The sequence below is a fragment of the Falco naumanni genome, chromosome 1, assembly GCF_017639655.2.
Source record: "Falco naumanni isolate bFalNau1 chromosome 1, bFalNau1.pat, whole genome shotgun sequence".
NCBI classification, from domain to species: Eukaryota; Metazoa; Chordata; class Aves; order Falconiformes; family Falconidae; genus Falco; species Falco naumanni.
This window is the reverse complement of record NC_054054.1, coordinates 35,443,864-35,460,304: the sequence shown is the minus strand read 5'-3', so window position 1 is coordinate 35,460,304 and position 16,441 is coordinate 35,443,864. Positions and strand designations below refer to the sequence as shown.

At 35.6% G+C, this 16,441-nt stretch overlaps 1 protein-coding gene across 5 annotated transcripts in view; it reads right to left on the bottom strand.

Moving 5' to 3' along the window:
- The window catches only part of GLRA3 (glycine receptor alpha 3), a 92,979-nt gene that overhangs the window by 47,981 nt on the left and 28,557 nt on the right, over positions 1-16,441 (bottom strand). The gene's annotated exons all lie outside the window — the stretch shown is intronic.

Below are 16,441 nucleotides of genomic sequence, written 5' to 3'. Positions count from 1 at the left end.
TCTCACGTGCTACTTGCCTGGAGGGGTAACTTCTCACTCAGATAACTGTGTTGGGGAGCTTCCTTGAGGGGAGAGAGAAATCATCGTTTAAGTTGTGGTGACTTCCGCAGCCACTTCTATAACCTCAAGGCTGCCATCATCTGAACAGCTGCTGTACCCTGGCCCTACAGAATGAGATTGCTTTATGGGTCTACACTTACTCTATCATCCTTCAAAACCCTTAGCCACAGGGTGAACTTTCTTAGAGGGTCAGGATACTGTTCATCTGCTTCATGGGGCTCAAAATACAAACAAAAAAAAATATTGGGAGATCAGGCAATTATTTTTTGCTGTCCATGGCAAGGCTGAGGTCATTATGGACTCCAGTACTAACTTTTCCAGCAGACAATGAAATTTGAAATACTTACCAAATATGTTAATTTGTTCTTCATTATACCAACACAGATAAAGCTATATTCCTATAGCATACAGAATAAAGCTAGACCACTTTTGTACAACACCTCAAGATATTGATTGCCTCTCACTGGTTTCTTTAATGCATTTTTAATATGCCTTCCATATGTGGAATCCTTCTAGATATAAGAGAGAGATATCAAAACAAATTTCCAAAATTTGTCCTGCATTTAAACATTGCATATCACCTTCCCTCATAATTTTTGAATGCTGTCATTTGAATCAAATCATCACTTTTTTATGCATAAATGAATAATCTTCCAGAACTTTACCTGTGGCAGTTCCAAATACTATCATAATTTTGACTAATATATTCATCTGAAGTGAAATCTAGAATTGTCTTTTGCATAATGTAGTCAAATGATTCTTGCTTTATTGGTTCTAGCTTACTGTAAAATTTTAACATGAAAATCTTGTGGACTTCCCAAGAACACTGCCAAGAGTAAATTTAAACGCTCTATAAGAAATATTGTTCTTGTGAAGAATTATTTTTAATCTGATAACTATGGCACTTTGTTGTAATGAAAGCTGGATATGATCATCTGTTCCTAAGAAGGTATCATGGATGTACTGGAAAGAGCTGCTCACGTGAAGGCTGAAGCGAGGAATGAAAATTAGCAGGGTGACCTGATGTAAAAGTCAGGCAGAACTAGAGAAATCTATGAGACTTGGGGGAGGGGAAGGAATAATTTATATGGTTTAAGTATATGTTACAAGGGAGACAATATGTATAAGGAAGAATAAGACCCAAGGAAAACCTGGCCTGAAAAAGTAACCAATGTCTTGAAGAGCCACTTCAAAATATGTATAATTTTGCAACCACGGTGGGCTATCCACTGTGGGCTATTTGTTCTATTGAATTTATCACCCCATAGGGAATGAGACTATTTGGTCATATGTGTGTGTGTGTTATCATTCTTCCTCCTCTATGTTTGCCCCCCCCCCCCAAAAAAAAAAAAAACCCAAACCAACAAAAAAACAAAGGGAAAAAAAAAGGTATCACATGTTGAGTTGTTTGTGAAACAGTATTAGTAATTTCAGATTTGAGCACAACATCCTCAGTACACCAACCTAAAAAGGAATGTTGTAGAGTATATGTCACTTCATTTTCCATTTTGTTTCTTGGCTAAACAAAAAACATATTTAGCCTTCATTCTTCAAAATATTATGGCTGCCTTATGCATTTTATCTTCAATATACTTTGACTTCTTAATCTTGTTGTAATTTGTTAAATAGGATGCTTGCAACAGGCTAATTAAAAGCCTTAGAAATTTTATCTTTAATATTTTAATTTTGATGTAATGCTGTGTAAAAAAAATGTTAGACTTAAGGCAAACTGCACAATAGGAAGATAAAATGGAAAACTAAAGCAGAAAATGGTTATTTTCTGAACCAGATGAGTGCTGCACAATCCAGTACGGTACTAAAGTTGTTATTGTTATGGAACAACAGTAAAAACATAATACTAACTTATTTAATTTTCACTTTCTAAGAAAGTTTTCCTCTTGTAACATATGATTTTCTGGTTTACCATAGCTGGAATTATTTAAAATTCTTTTACTTTAGAGAAACATTAGAGAAAATTTCATAAAAATTGAAGGATGATTTTGGCTTTTGTTATAAGAGTACAAAGGTAAGTACCATGTAGGGACTTGATCATTACAGGTTGTTATAGTTGTCTTCTCTCTCAGGTTTGCTTTCTTGTTCTAATTGCTGTACGTGAAAAGCTACAATGTTACAGAATATATTAATAGTTTTCCTTTTTATTGGTGAGATTTTATAAAGTTGCTATCTTAGTCTCTGAAAAACATGCAACTTTACATGCTTTTTATTGCTGCCTTGATTAGTATAATTAGACAGGATGCCCTGTGGCATAATAGTACGTTGTGGTAATAACATCTTTCCATTTTAAATTCGTCCACTAGCCCTAAGCACTATGGCTGCACTTTAGGTAACCTAATTACTTTGGATAAATTGATGGAGTCTCCTTGGTTTTGCTTTACATATCTGGAAATTTCAGACCAAAAGCTATTCACCTAATGTTTTCAATATGCCTTTGATTAAATATCCATAGTATAGAAACTCAAGTATTTAAATTTAAGTAAGCCTCCTAAATTGGTAAATCATTTTCTATCCAGGTTACTGATGTCATTGCAAAATAAAACTAGAAGACCCTTGAAATTCACGCTGACATTTGAGAAATGTGAATATAATTTGTGTGATCTGAAGGATTCCCCTGTATTCCCTCATGCTTACTAGTTGGAATTCCATGATGACTGAGGTTCTTTATCGTGCAGACTCATTTGAAGTCATGTATGTTCAGAAAAAGAATATACAGAAAAAGGTGCAGAAAAGGGTAATATAGGGCTAGGACAGGTTAGCTAGTTCTGTGAAAGTAAACAGGAAAGGTTTGTTTTCTTTAAACTGGTAATAAAAAGGACTTGTATTATGACTTGATTGCTATCCATAGATATATCAAAGGGTAAATACTAGAGGGAGAAAACATTTTAAATCTAAGCACAAAAGCATCCTTAATTATCAGTAAATTTAGGCTGGACTGAAACGGCTGATCTTTTTGCTTATCATGTTAATAGACACTGGTGATCTCTTCACTGGCATGATTTGTTGTTGCATATAATGGGACTCTTCTTTATTTTTTATTACGTCTTTGCCTTATTACAAGTTTGAACTGCAGCAAGGATGCTGCATATATCTATGCTGTATGACTGTTCAATTAATGAGTGGAAAAAAATTGCAACAGACTCCGTGCTCCACCATTAACTGCAACTCATTAATCTGTCAGAGATTTACCGTAGCAGCTAAAGAGAAATTAACTGAGATTTAAATTGATTGCTGAGTACTTAACTTTAATTGACACATCACATCTGTGTCAGAGTACCAAGAACTGACTAATGCCAAATATCCCTTTAAAACATGCTTTTCTGTACTGAATAGCTGTAGGGCATTCATTACAAGAAACAATGTAGATACGCTGTTGATTGTGATAAAGAGTTTGTATGACGCACAGAATCCTTTGTGGTGATCTGTCCCTGGATAATTCCATAGGTGGAAGCTCTCTTTCCAGAACTGATTTTAGCAGTGGGTGAAACTAAGTATGACCTTATTGTTCTCATCTGGAATTACAGAACCCAAATAGGCTGGTAGACACTGCAGTATTGCACCACTCTCTCAGTAAGAAGCAGCTTTGTGAATTTTTCAGAACCACATGATTCCTCCCTGAGAAAGAAATCTTTTCATCCATGGGCCTTAAGAGAAAGCTTTCCTCTTGCGATTTTTCTTTCTAATCCTGTGACTCTTGCAATTTTGCTGTATGAGGACAAGTATGCAGTTCCATACAGGAAGGCATGGAAAATTTTCCTGTCAAGTCCTGCCTCAAGTTAGTTGGCTAAGCACTTTGTTGGTGATTAGGATCCCTAGATTTGAGCCCTTGCAGGCTGAGGATGAGCAGTAAGGCCTGTTTGGTTCCTGGATAAAAGCTCTAATCCTAGATGGTTTGAAAATCATGGGTGATCTTACCCACTCCATTAAGTAGGACAGGCCAGATGGTTTGGGGATTTTGGTGAGGGCTACTTGCCTCTGATCTCAGGAAGCTTTAGAAAATTATTTCAGCTATTCAGAAAAGATTGCTTTGATGGATTTTGGATGAAGAGCTCTTTCTTTGTCTATGAAAGTATAAAAGCAGATTTTAAGGTGTTCATTAATATTTTTAATCTTTCTGGGTTTTTTGTTTCTTTGGCTTGGTATTTTGTTTGGTTTTGTTGGTTTCTCTTAGGCTTCTGAACTATGAGGTATGGAGGTAGGTATTCTGGGAATAGTTTTGTGAATGTTTTATTTAAATTTTTCCCAATTCATTTGCAGAGTTTGACTCCAGTAAGTGCCCAGCAACACTCAAATTGAAGACAATAGATCTAGAAGTTGGCAAAGAACTAGCTAAGACCAGGACTTCAAAATGGCTACTTGTAATATCAGATATCTCAGATTCCCTTACAAAATCAAAATTCAGAGTTCAGCAAATAAGTATATACACTAATTGTGCACCAGGTGCTCTTCCTAGCTGTGTGACCTGCTTTCATAACCTTGGATTCTGAGGTATGGCCTCTGTTAATGTTCTTCCTGGAACAGATGAATGTAGCTTGCTTTTCTTCTGGGTTGAATAATATCTCATTTACCATTACTGCTAATGGTTTGAAGGATAAGAACTGGTCTCGCTACTTTAGTTCAGTCTTTCCCATCCTGTCGGTATAGGGTCACTTGTAGGACACTTATTAGTACAGAGCTACTGTTTTTGTCATTCAACCCATAGCTAAAAAAGAGGAATATAGTCGGTAGTTTCTGTGAGGACTCCTTAATTTTTAGCTTCTGTCTTGTCTTTATTACAAAAAATTAAAAAATCTTTTGAATTCAACAGTGTGCTACAAAATGTACTGATTTTCCATAGATTTTAGAGTGGAAACATTGTAAAATGGATAGGTGTAGTTAATTTTAGTATTGGATATTTTTCTGGTTTATCAGTAGCACTGGCTGGATTTTAATTTCTGTACTCACAAATAATCATCATATCAAAAGTGAAAGCTAGTTAAGGGTGTTTACTCTTAAAAAATGAATTAAGCACAGTACTGACATACTGTATAATGTTTGTCACAGCTCTTACTAGAATATTTATTAATTGAAGATTGAATACACTATTCCCATTCTTAATGGAAGTTGTTTGTTCCCAACTCCTAATGCATTACACTAAAACCACATTTTGCAACTTGTTCAATGTAATTGCTTTTTTAAGCTTTAGCTCAGGGGCTTTTAAGATGTTTGCACTTTCAAGCAGTAGTATAAAGGATTAGATGAAAATGGACATGACAATTACATGAACAAACATCATGCACTAAGCCTCTGTCTTCGCTGATCTTTGCTATGTTCTCAGTTGACAAAAGATTCTGGGCTTTTTTTTCTGCAGGCAAATGATGTGTCCCTGAAGATGTTTTTGCTCTGACAGCAGAAGGTATTTCTTTCTAAGTGAAAAGCTGGTTCTTTTCTGATATTCATTTCTTCAGATGAATTTTTGGTGCTATATGTTCCATGTTGTTATTAATACATTTTGTATTAGCATTTCAAATATGACTGGTTTCAATGAGTGACTGAATGGACTAATAGTAGAAATCTTTCTTGAAAACATGAATTTGAAACTGCCCTCTGTTTCATCTCCTCAGGGAAATGTAACCAATTAGATCAAATAGGAATTTGGGAATTCCATACTAACTTTCCCTGCAGCCTTTCTTGTGTTGGTAGGTAAATATGATGTTGCCTAGAATAGGGTAAATAGGGTAAAATAAAAGGTAAAGCTGAACTAGCTCAAGTCCAGAAGCAGGGCCTGCTATCTCCAGCAGCTTAAACAACTGCTAAAATTTGCTGTGGGAAGGGATAGATCTCTAACTTTAAACAAACTTGATTAGATATGAGTTGTCTTTAAATGTATTGATATACATGAAGCACACCAAGAAATATGTCAGGAAAATCATGTTGTTTTAGAGGTTCTACCACTGATGACACAGCAACACATAAACGTTAATGTGTATTTGAACTGTACCAGTACTGAGAAGAAAGGGAACAACTTGTCTACACAAAGACATCTAATGGTGTTTGAAAAACTGACTTGCAGCTGCTGGTTCAGAAAGATGCACATCTTCTGCAATCCTATGATATCTCTACCAGCCTAGATGATGCAAGGCCTCTTAGGGATTATTAAGGCCATCTCTAAAAACACTAAATGCACTTAGGCAACTAAATAAAACTTAAACCAGGCACAAAATCCATCCAGTATCCATTTGCTAACCTGCTCCTTTCATGGAGAAATTAATTTTGTGAACTAATGCTACTCTAGATGAGTAGCAAGGGAGAAAGAAGAAAAGTCAAGTCGATGGGCTTCCTCTAGGTCCGTGATGAAGGTGGTGGCAGTAGACGTTACTCATTGAAAAGCAAATCCTAAACTTATTTTGATAGATCTCAAATACTGTGATTTGTAATACTACAGTCATACCAGAACAGTAGTCACAGGCACAAATCTGAAACATTTTCCCTACATCTTGCTAAGCTGGGAAATGGTCTTGTTATACTGCAAGGTCTAGTATAAACATTTTAAAATTGCAGTAAAATTATCCAAAATGAAGACTTAAGCAGTGTAAAGTATAAACACATATTTGAAAACGGTTGTTATATACAGATATATATGTATTATATGTAATATACATAATATAAAGGCATGCAATTTATGTATTTTATATATTCAGTTTTCTCAAACGGTAGTCAGTTTCACAGTGTTCATAAAAATAAGGAAAACTATATTGCAAAAGAGGGAACTAATAAAGACTGACTAGAAACATCAAATTTTCAGTATTTTATCCCTTCAGTCCTACTAGGAGTCAAGTAGCTAAGCTCTCATTCAATTTAAATCTATAAAAGAAGATAGAAGAACTAAAAAGAAGGTTGTGAAAGATCCCACATATTGTAGCACACAATGTTTGTAGTTGGATAGTACAATGTAGAAATCTTCTTTAACTCATCCTGTTATGTCAATAACCTAGCTTTCATAGGTTAATATATATTTACATTTTGGAAATCTATAAACTGAGAAAGAAATTGGTGACTAAAAGATTAGGCAATGTAAAGGCTGGTTATTTTTTAAAACAAAGGAATAAATTCAGATTCCCCAGAAATGCTTTTGAAGACTATTATTTTGTCATTAAAAACCATTAAAGAAGAAATAGTGAATACATGCTTTTCCTCAGTTCTACGTATTCAATATATTTATTTTTAATGCACCTTCAGTTTCTTCATATGGTTATAAAGCGTTTGATCAATATCTGTTCACACTGGCTCACAGTTTCTGACAAGAAATGCCTTGAGGAGATGAGGGGATTTTTTTTTCTTGGAAAGAAAGAGATGGGATTAAATTTGCTCCCAGGGTCATGTTTTGTAGGGGCTTGCAAACTGTGGAGAAGGCTGCAGCTAGAGCAGGCTGTTTGTTGTTGGCTTTGCTGTGTCAAAAGCCCAGTATGAAGTTGCTGAGAAAGTAAAAGCCTCTGCAAGCTGGAGCACTAGGAGCAGAGGAGCAGGTGCCTGTGAGCTGGGGTTACCTGCAATTTGGAGAGAGGGAGGAAGTTGACAATCTGTTGATTCCTGCATAGAGACACCTGTCTGGTCAGTTTAGAGGCAGGGTAGTGCTTCCTGGGTAAGATAGTTGACGAACTGAAGGGACAAAAGAAAGTGCTTGGGAAAATGAACATGCAGCACCCAATTTCTGTGCTGTAGAGTGTGACTGAGCCTGCTGAGGACTATAAGTGGTGAGACAGATTCTGAAGTCATAAGGGTTATTATGTGCAGTTGAAGAAACCAAGCTGTCTCAGAGATGCCATGTTTTACTGTTGTGTAAATTGGCATTAGAATCTAGAAGGATTTGGGGGACGAGGGGGGGAAGAGTTCTGGCACCATTGTTATAATGCCAGTAATAACATAGGACAGGGCATATCGGTAAAAAAATGCATAACAGCCCACACCTTGCTGTGATTATATTGACTTTCAAAGAAAATTAAAGCCTGAATCACAGTCTCATAATACTCTTGTTCTACTAGCTGTTAATGACCGTATTTGATATCATCTGTCTGTTCTTTTTGGAAAAGGAAAAAGGCTATGTAGAAAAGAGATTCTTATAAGTTCTTTTGATAAGCTGTATAATTTTACTGTTTAATTTTAAAGTATTTTAAAATGTTTTCAACTTTTTTGGATGTGATTTAGAATATATGTTCGCAGTATGGGTATGACATATAAAAAAATTGAGTGCACAGCTCTTTCATGCTGAGTAATTACTTTGGCTATTGTAATTAAAAATGCACACCCAGAGTGCATGAAGTACGAAGTATTAAGAACAGAATGAAGACACAAGAGCAGAACTGAATTTTTAAATTATGCCAAAATAACTTGAACTTATTCAAGGAAAGAATTTCAAGGTTAATGCTTCATGTAAAGTGTTTATACTGGAGAACTCTTCCAGTACATATTTATTATTTAACCATTTGGGTTTTAGACAGCATTAGAACAGGTGATGAATTAGATTATAAAGCAAAATTATCAGCCATAGGAAGGGCTTGCACTGATGATGTAGGAGGCCCCTTCAAGTCTTCTGTTCCTAATAATTGCAACATGTGATTGTGGGGAAAAGGAAAATATGGTGTCTTTAAATTGAGCTGTTCAACTTTCTGTATTGTACAAACTGTTTTGCAAAGTCTTTAAGAATGTTTCTTGAAATGGACCAGAGAGAATGAGAAAATTATTTGCCATAGTAGGTCTGGAAGAGCTGATTATAACACCTATCCTGGTGAATATTTTTCTATTTTAGATAAAACAGGTAAATTACTCCTAGGCTTAGAGTACTAAGGCAACAGCAGGCTTGCATTCAGGCTTTTCTTTAAATGAGGTAAAAAATACTTGAAGCTAGGTTTTCCTTAATATAAGGAAGGATATAAAAAAACCTGTTGCCCAGCACACAACTGTCAGACTACCGCTGCTGCCTGTTCCCTAGACCTATGAAACAATCTCTGACTGATGTGTTCTATGATGTTTGCAGAATTTGGTATACTTGAAGTAGGTATAGATGTATACCAGATTGGTATTTCTCCCAGGAGTAGGAAGTCAAAGCAGAAGATACTGTGTGTATCTGGTGGTAGCTAAGGAGTTTGTGGATGTGCAGCTTGAATGAGTGGATACAGGCACTCAGGTTTCAGCCCTAGGCCCGAGGTACTGGAGTATTTTCCATGTTTTGTGTGACAGCTGGGACTATAAACTGTTGGTTGTTTTTCAAGAAGAATCTTGGAGATTTTATTCAACATTTAACATTTTATTGTTGCTACTGTTCATTAAAGAAAACATTTCTTTGTGGATTTATGTATTGTCAAAAAGTACCAAAGTATTTAAGCATGTAGTCTTAGTCTTTTGTTAAATTGAATGACAAAAACCTGCTAAAATGTTGGAAGTGAAGCTGATCGGTGTTTGCTTTTTAAAAATCCGCATGCAGTTCTCTTAAATTAACTTTATTTATAGGTATGGAACTGCATTTTCAGGCACCACAAAAATAGGATCAGAAAAGAGCAGTCTGCTTTGAAATGAGAAAATCTGGTTTTAGTCTCTACCTGCAGCTTTTATACATTAACTCAGGTTGCCTGTCTTCTGCATGTACCATAGTCTGGAAACACTGTTATTGCATGTTGGGAAACCTGAGAGATTACTTCTTGTCTGTTGACAATAAGTAATAAAAGTTACATCTAGAAACCCCATAGGTCTGAAATTAGTCATAATTTAACCTTGGGTATTAAGATCTGGATGATTTGTTTTATCAGTAGTGAAAGTTAAATGGTACCAGCAGTCTTTATTTCTGGCTTAGTTATTTATTCTGCATATGGTGTAAAGATACCATTGAATTTCAGCTCCAAGTTCCAGAAAATGTTACAGAACTTGGCTGGTCTCAGCCACCAAGCCTTGCTATAAAACCTATTCCAATTCCTCTTCTTTTCAAAAATCTTGAAATAAGTTATGGGTCACAAGCACAAAAATCAATCCAGATTACAAATCAGGACAACTGAAATAGGAATGTTAGTATTTAATTGCAGAATCCTTCCAGTATATTGTGTTTCTAGATTCTGCCTTAAAGGTATCTGTGTTTGCAAAAGGACCACAGCTTTATTGTTTGTGCCCATTACATGGCTGCTGTCAGTGAAAACTGTCAGTTTGAACTTCTGCTTTACTGTAGATACTTGTTATTATATTTTCAGTCCTATGACTTGTTCATTGTCGGAATATAGTCCTTTTGAGTTCTTTCATCACTTTTAAATTTCCATTAATACTGCAAATGCACATTGAACAACTGAGTCGGATCGTCTGTGACAGTACTTTCATCTAAAGGTATTGAAAATGACTGAAACTTTTCAAGCAGCTTTTCATCATTACAGTATCACTTATTCTAGACTAACTTCACAGCCAATCTAAGGATGTTGACTGCATGAAATATTTTCTTTTTTTCATAAAGGAAGTTTCAGTTCTTTATAAATGATTGAAAGGCTATCTAGAAATGGCAGTTTTTCAGACCTGAAAACAAGACCTTGCTGTTTTTGTAGTATTTTCTCAGACAAATGCATTCTGTTGTTAGGTAAGGTTGCACTGTATCTCAAGCTTTCAAGCAGAATTTGGCCTCAGGATGCTATCTAAAATAAACCTGAAACTTGGTCTTCAGTTGGTTTGTTTCTCTATTGGTGACAAGCAAGAAAGATTAACCTAATGTTTAATAAAACAAGATTATTTGTTCATATTTTACTGATGAGTCTATTCATAGTTTATATTTCTGTTTTTCTGTACATCCGTGTTGAATATACTGGCTTTCAAACATATGAAATATGTGGGAACCATCCCTATAACTAACCCCTTTTTTTCAATTAACATAATCACACTCTGTTAACCAAGGAACAAACACTACTGTCCCTAATAACTCACTGCAGCGTTGCTTCTGAAAACAGTTTTAAAACCACTGGCTTGAAGGGCCAAGGAAAGAAGCCTGCCACCAGCTTCTGTGGAGGTCATCAACTGCAGCAAAGGCAAAGCTTCTGACTATTTTTAAAATTCAATTTAATCAGCCATTTTTGCTAGTTCAAACCTAAACCAAACATAAGTCAAAACTATTTTCTTCAGTGCAAAACTCATTTGCTGCCCAAGCTCCTGGAATTTAATTATGGAATGATCCAACCCAAACCTTTTCTTTTTTGAATTATTTATAAATCATGAAAGGAATCAAAAAGGAAAAAAAAAATGGCATTTCCTTTACTTTTCCAGAGTCATAAAAGAAGCCCAAAAGGCTGGAGTTATTTCATGAGAAAAAAATCCAACATAGATGCCAGAAAAGAATACAGGAATAGTCTTAGCTTATAACACAGGAAGAGAAGTTTAGGAAGAGGTATAGAATAGTACAATCATCCTTGTAAGCTTCCCAGAAGCCAGGAGATAACCACAGTGAGATTATTTCTCCCCATTTGTGACTTGTTGTGTAAGGGTGATTTTCGGTGTTCATAGAGAACCAGATTTCCCCAGATCTGGAGATTCACCTATTGGTATCTGATAACCATTATGTGCAGTATCACCTGTACTAGTCCTTTCTATGCATAGCGTCACCCAACCTATCCATCTGCTGCACCATCTATTACAGTGTATGAGTAAATCAGGTACTTGACCCTCATGTTTTAGTGCACAGCTCCAATTGTGTCATTTGTAATGGGCACCTGGAAACGCCTCTTCTCCTCAACACCCTTTAATGATATGAAAAATGCGCTATTGATCAGCTTTGTCAAGTAGTTGGCACCATGCCACACCTTCTAAGTTGGTGAGATGGATGACATTACCTTTGTCTGACATTTCCTTGTCTCTTTCTGCTTCATCATGCTGTTGCGCTGTTGTAATACCAGCCAGCATTTTACCTGATATCTTCTACCGCACAGTATCGGAATTCTAAGACTCCCTTCTAAAAAGTTATCCTAGACTAAAATTTCAGAGCACAACTGCACAAAACAATATTTTCCACTGCTACTCCTAAACTCAACTGATACAGGTCTTTTGTTTTCTTTTTCTTTAATTTGAAACAAAGGGATGCTATTTGTTTGCTAGTTCACACTCTGTATGCATCACAATGTACTTTTTCAAGCACACTTTGGTTGCATTCTATAGAATTTCTGTACAATATGGAAAATAGGAAATATGGAAATCTGTGGAGGGTGAAATGATACTGTCTGCTTAGAATGCATGTTCAGCACGGAGGTTTGTTTGAATAAGTCTGGTCATGTAACAAACTGGACAGTTGTAGACCTGCTAGCATTTTAAAAAACCTCTGTCTACTCCTGACTCTGTGACCCAGGCTCAGGGTGGCAGAGGCAAGTTTATGATAAAATAAAGGATGTTAAATAATTTGCCTTCCAAACTTATACAAGAGCAGTCTCCTGACTTCTCTGTGCCTTGATATAAGGAAGTTAATGGTCAAATAGGGGAAAGAAATTGAATGTGGGTTTGGGGTTTTTTTTTTGTAATTTTGAAATTGTATAGTGGCCTTTATTGCATGTTCACTCATCTGAGTTAAAAATTGTGCAATGTGGATATTCCTGCCTGTCACTTCAGTATTAACACACTGCTGTATTCATTACACAGAACTTTTTAGCATATTTTCACTAAAGGCAGGCATATATCTCCTTGTATTTGAGACAATCAACTAAATGATTCATTTAGACAAAATCGGTGAAAATCTTCAGCATTAAGCTTTGCAAGGTATACAAGTGAACACTTTTCTTAAAGACAATGTAGAGTAGATAGAATAGAACATAAACAGAAATGCTCACTTGAAGAAAGTTGAAGCTAATGAAATTAAAGATCTGAGACTTGTGAAAAGAAAGTAGTTACAATGGGTCAAAAATGGGTTAATGTGGGCTAAAAGAGCATTTCATTTGTAAATGTAAGATGATCTCATTAGTGCTGGAAGTACAGGAAGATCTGTCACCTGCTTCCTAGCAACATCCAGGATAACACAGTTCTTTTCAGACTGAGTCAAGAAATACCCATCAGCAAAAATGTGGCAGGAACAAATAATGGACATATGGTTTGTAATGTGTTAATTGTCTGCACTGTTCTCATTTGCCGTTATGTCTCTCAGTGAGTGTCCCTTTCAGTGCACTTTTAGCACGTGTATTATGCTAGGCATATTAATATGTACCTAGTAAATATTGCTGTAAATCTGCGTTAAGATCAAGGTGTTGTTCCTGAGCTTTAAAACTCAGAAAACCTTGAGGAAGTTGGTCAATCATATTTACTGAATTAAAAGGAGGTTTTTTGGTATGATCTACTAGCCGGTCCCCGCCCCCGCCCCCCCCCCAGCCTAACTATTCTGTAGCCTCTGATTCATGCATTCAGTATTTTGCCTCTGAACATTTGTATCTGAAAATGTTGGCATTGATATTGTGCTCATCCTGTAGGACCATAATGTATTCTTTTTATTTTATTGGTAACTGCCAACAATGTATATGACCCTGCTCTTAACAATGAGGAAATCTCTTTGCATTAGGAAATACCATGCAAATACAAGCTGATCACAGCTTGAGCTACAAAACACCTCTGTAAAAAACTTTTGAGGATGTTGTGATAAACCCTGAAATTTAAGTTCCAGTGCACCAATAACCAAATTATTTGGTTTCCTGTAGGATATGGTTTCCATATTGCCAATATATATTTAACTTTACATGACCAAACAATCTGACTGGTTTATCATTTTTAAGGTTAAGTCTTCTTACATATGTCACTATTTGCCTTAAATAAAAGACTTCAGATGTTAATTTATTAATTATGCGATGTCCATTTCATGTAATGAAAGAGTCATTTTATTCTGAGCTTCCATATTTTTTTAATCTCATATTTTTTTAAGATTTCTAAATCCTTATGTGAGAAAAAGAGTAGTAGCAACGTGAAAAATGAGACTAGATCTATGTTTTCCTTTTTATGTGCAAAGCAAGAAGAGTTTTACTTGGCTACAGGACAAGTGTGAAATCCTCACTTTGTGAATATTGTCGAAACATATACAGATCTGGTACTACCATTTGGCTCAATAGGCTGCATCCTAAATGGTATCAATGATGAAATTTTAAGGGAGTTTTCAGTTTTGTGATTTACTTTTTTCTGCCTCCTTAGAGCATACGTGACACAAATTAAGTTCCTCATATGATCACTTAAAATTACCTAGGTTCAACTGGAATCTCAGCTTCCTAGCAAGAGGTGGCATGTCTTTTCCTTGCTGTGAACCATCCAGTTTGTCTTTTGAGACATAGAAAGGTAATATGAAATAACTGTAACACATACTCCAAAGAAGTTGAATGAAATGTAAAAAAAAAGAAAAAAAAAAAAAAAGAAAAAAGAGAAAGAACAAACCAATTTACAGAAGTAACAAGCTGCAAGCCAAATTCAGCTACTTTTTTTCTGGTTTGGCTGTCTCTCCCGATCTGCTAGACCCTGTGCGGATGAGTTTAAGAGTATGTGCTGGCCTGAAAGCTGATTCCTGCTGCACACTGTACATCCCCATTGCCCACCGACAAACTCCTCGTCCTTATGGAGAACTATAACGTCTGGTAATGTAAAGTGGGCAAAGGGCTATTTTGCAAGCAATCCTGTTTTTTTTTTAACCCTTTGTTTTTCTGTAACTGCTTACTGTGTTATATGTAACCGAGGCAGCAGAGGGAGCTCAAAGATTTTGGTCGTAATGAGAGAACTAGAAAACTAGAGATGGGAGAAAGGGACCTACTGCCAGGAGCAGTTACAACGACAGTGAAGGATGTGGCTTGATGTACTCGGACTTCTTTAAAGCTAATAGATTATATGCATAACCCATTATTTAGCTGGTAGTTTTAAATACCAGAGACACTTCAAGGTACCACTTAGTGGCCAGTTTTGTTTTGCATGTGTTGATTACTTAACCTTTTTTTTTACAGTTTGGAAAAAGGTATCTATCAAGAAAGCAAGAGTATTCTAGTATATTCTAACTAATAATTATTATTCGAATGAGCCCTTCTATGCATAAAGATTTAGAATAAATATTAAGACTTAAGTACCTGAATTTTAAGGACTGCAGTAAATAAAATTGGTAAAATAGTGATAATTGTTAAGATACTGAACTGCAGTGAAATAACTTGTTCAGCAATGCAGAAATTCAGTTTGTAAAATAATGAAATATGGGTTTGATTGTAATTTTAAGATATTAATCTTCAGTGTTGTGGAGAGGTAAAGCTAATAAAATATGAAGTTGAAAGTCCTACCTATAGAAAAGCATTTACTTTTCTGCAAAGGAAGATTTGAGTGTCTGAGAGGTCAACAACTGCGGACTATAAACAAAAGTCAGTTGTGGACTGTATCAGTGAATTATAAACAGAATACCAGCATCATGAAGGCAGCAGTTGTCCTAAGTTTGAGGTTGTGTTTAATTGTCTAGTTTTTGAATGCCTATCATCTACAGAATGAAACCCATTGTGGTTCTGACAAGGTTTGGTATTTTCTATAACGTACTGTCTGGAACCATTTGTTACAAACCAGATTGTAGTCTATCTTGACTGCTTTAATTTGTTTGCAAGGCAACAGGGAAAAGAATGTAATTTAATTATAAAATAGAAGTATTGTACTAACACTTACACTGAAAAGAAATGTTTATAATTCTCTTTTTTTTTGGAGAGAAAATACATTTGCGATGTGAACTCAGGCATCCTCTTTCCATTTAAAAGTAGCTGTGGAGCAGTATTCTAATCCTGTGGGTATTGCTTAGTCCTCTGATCAAACCTGAATAAATCTCTTTGGATGCCATGTCAATCTGTTTGGGATTTGCAATCTGGCAAGGCACCCAAATACAAATTAAAGTAATTTTCTACCTGAAAAAACTCATCTGTGTCTCTCAGTAACATCCACCGCTATGTTCCAAGGCAGGTAAATATCAGGCAGCTGTGAATATCACTTTGCATTTATGAATTTATGTTATTGATTTTCTAACTCTAGGTCCTTGGCTACATTCAAAGGTCTCATTTGTGCTCTTATTGCTAATTCAGAGGGATGGCTTTTGCTTAGTGGTTTTTTTTTGTTTGGTTGGTTTTTTTGCTATACCAATTATTTTTATTCTGTGTTCTGTCATTCCAAGTACATATCCTGATACTTGAAATTGTTGGGATTTCAAAGCATTTACTACATATGGATTTTACAAACTCTCAAACTTCTTTCTTCATCTCTGTATTTTAATACTCGGTCCCCAAATTAATACGTAATTGTTTTAAAAGGTGTTTATTTGCCTTTCTTAAAAATTTGTGAGCCACTTGTATGGAGAAGGAATGCTTATATCTCCTCTCTCACCAAATTTTAATGAGTAAATCTG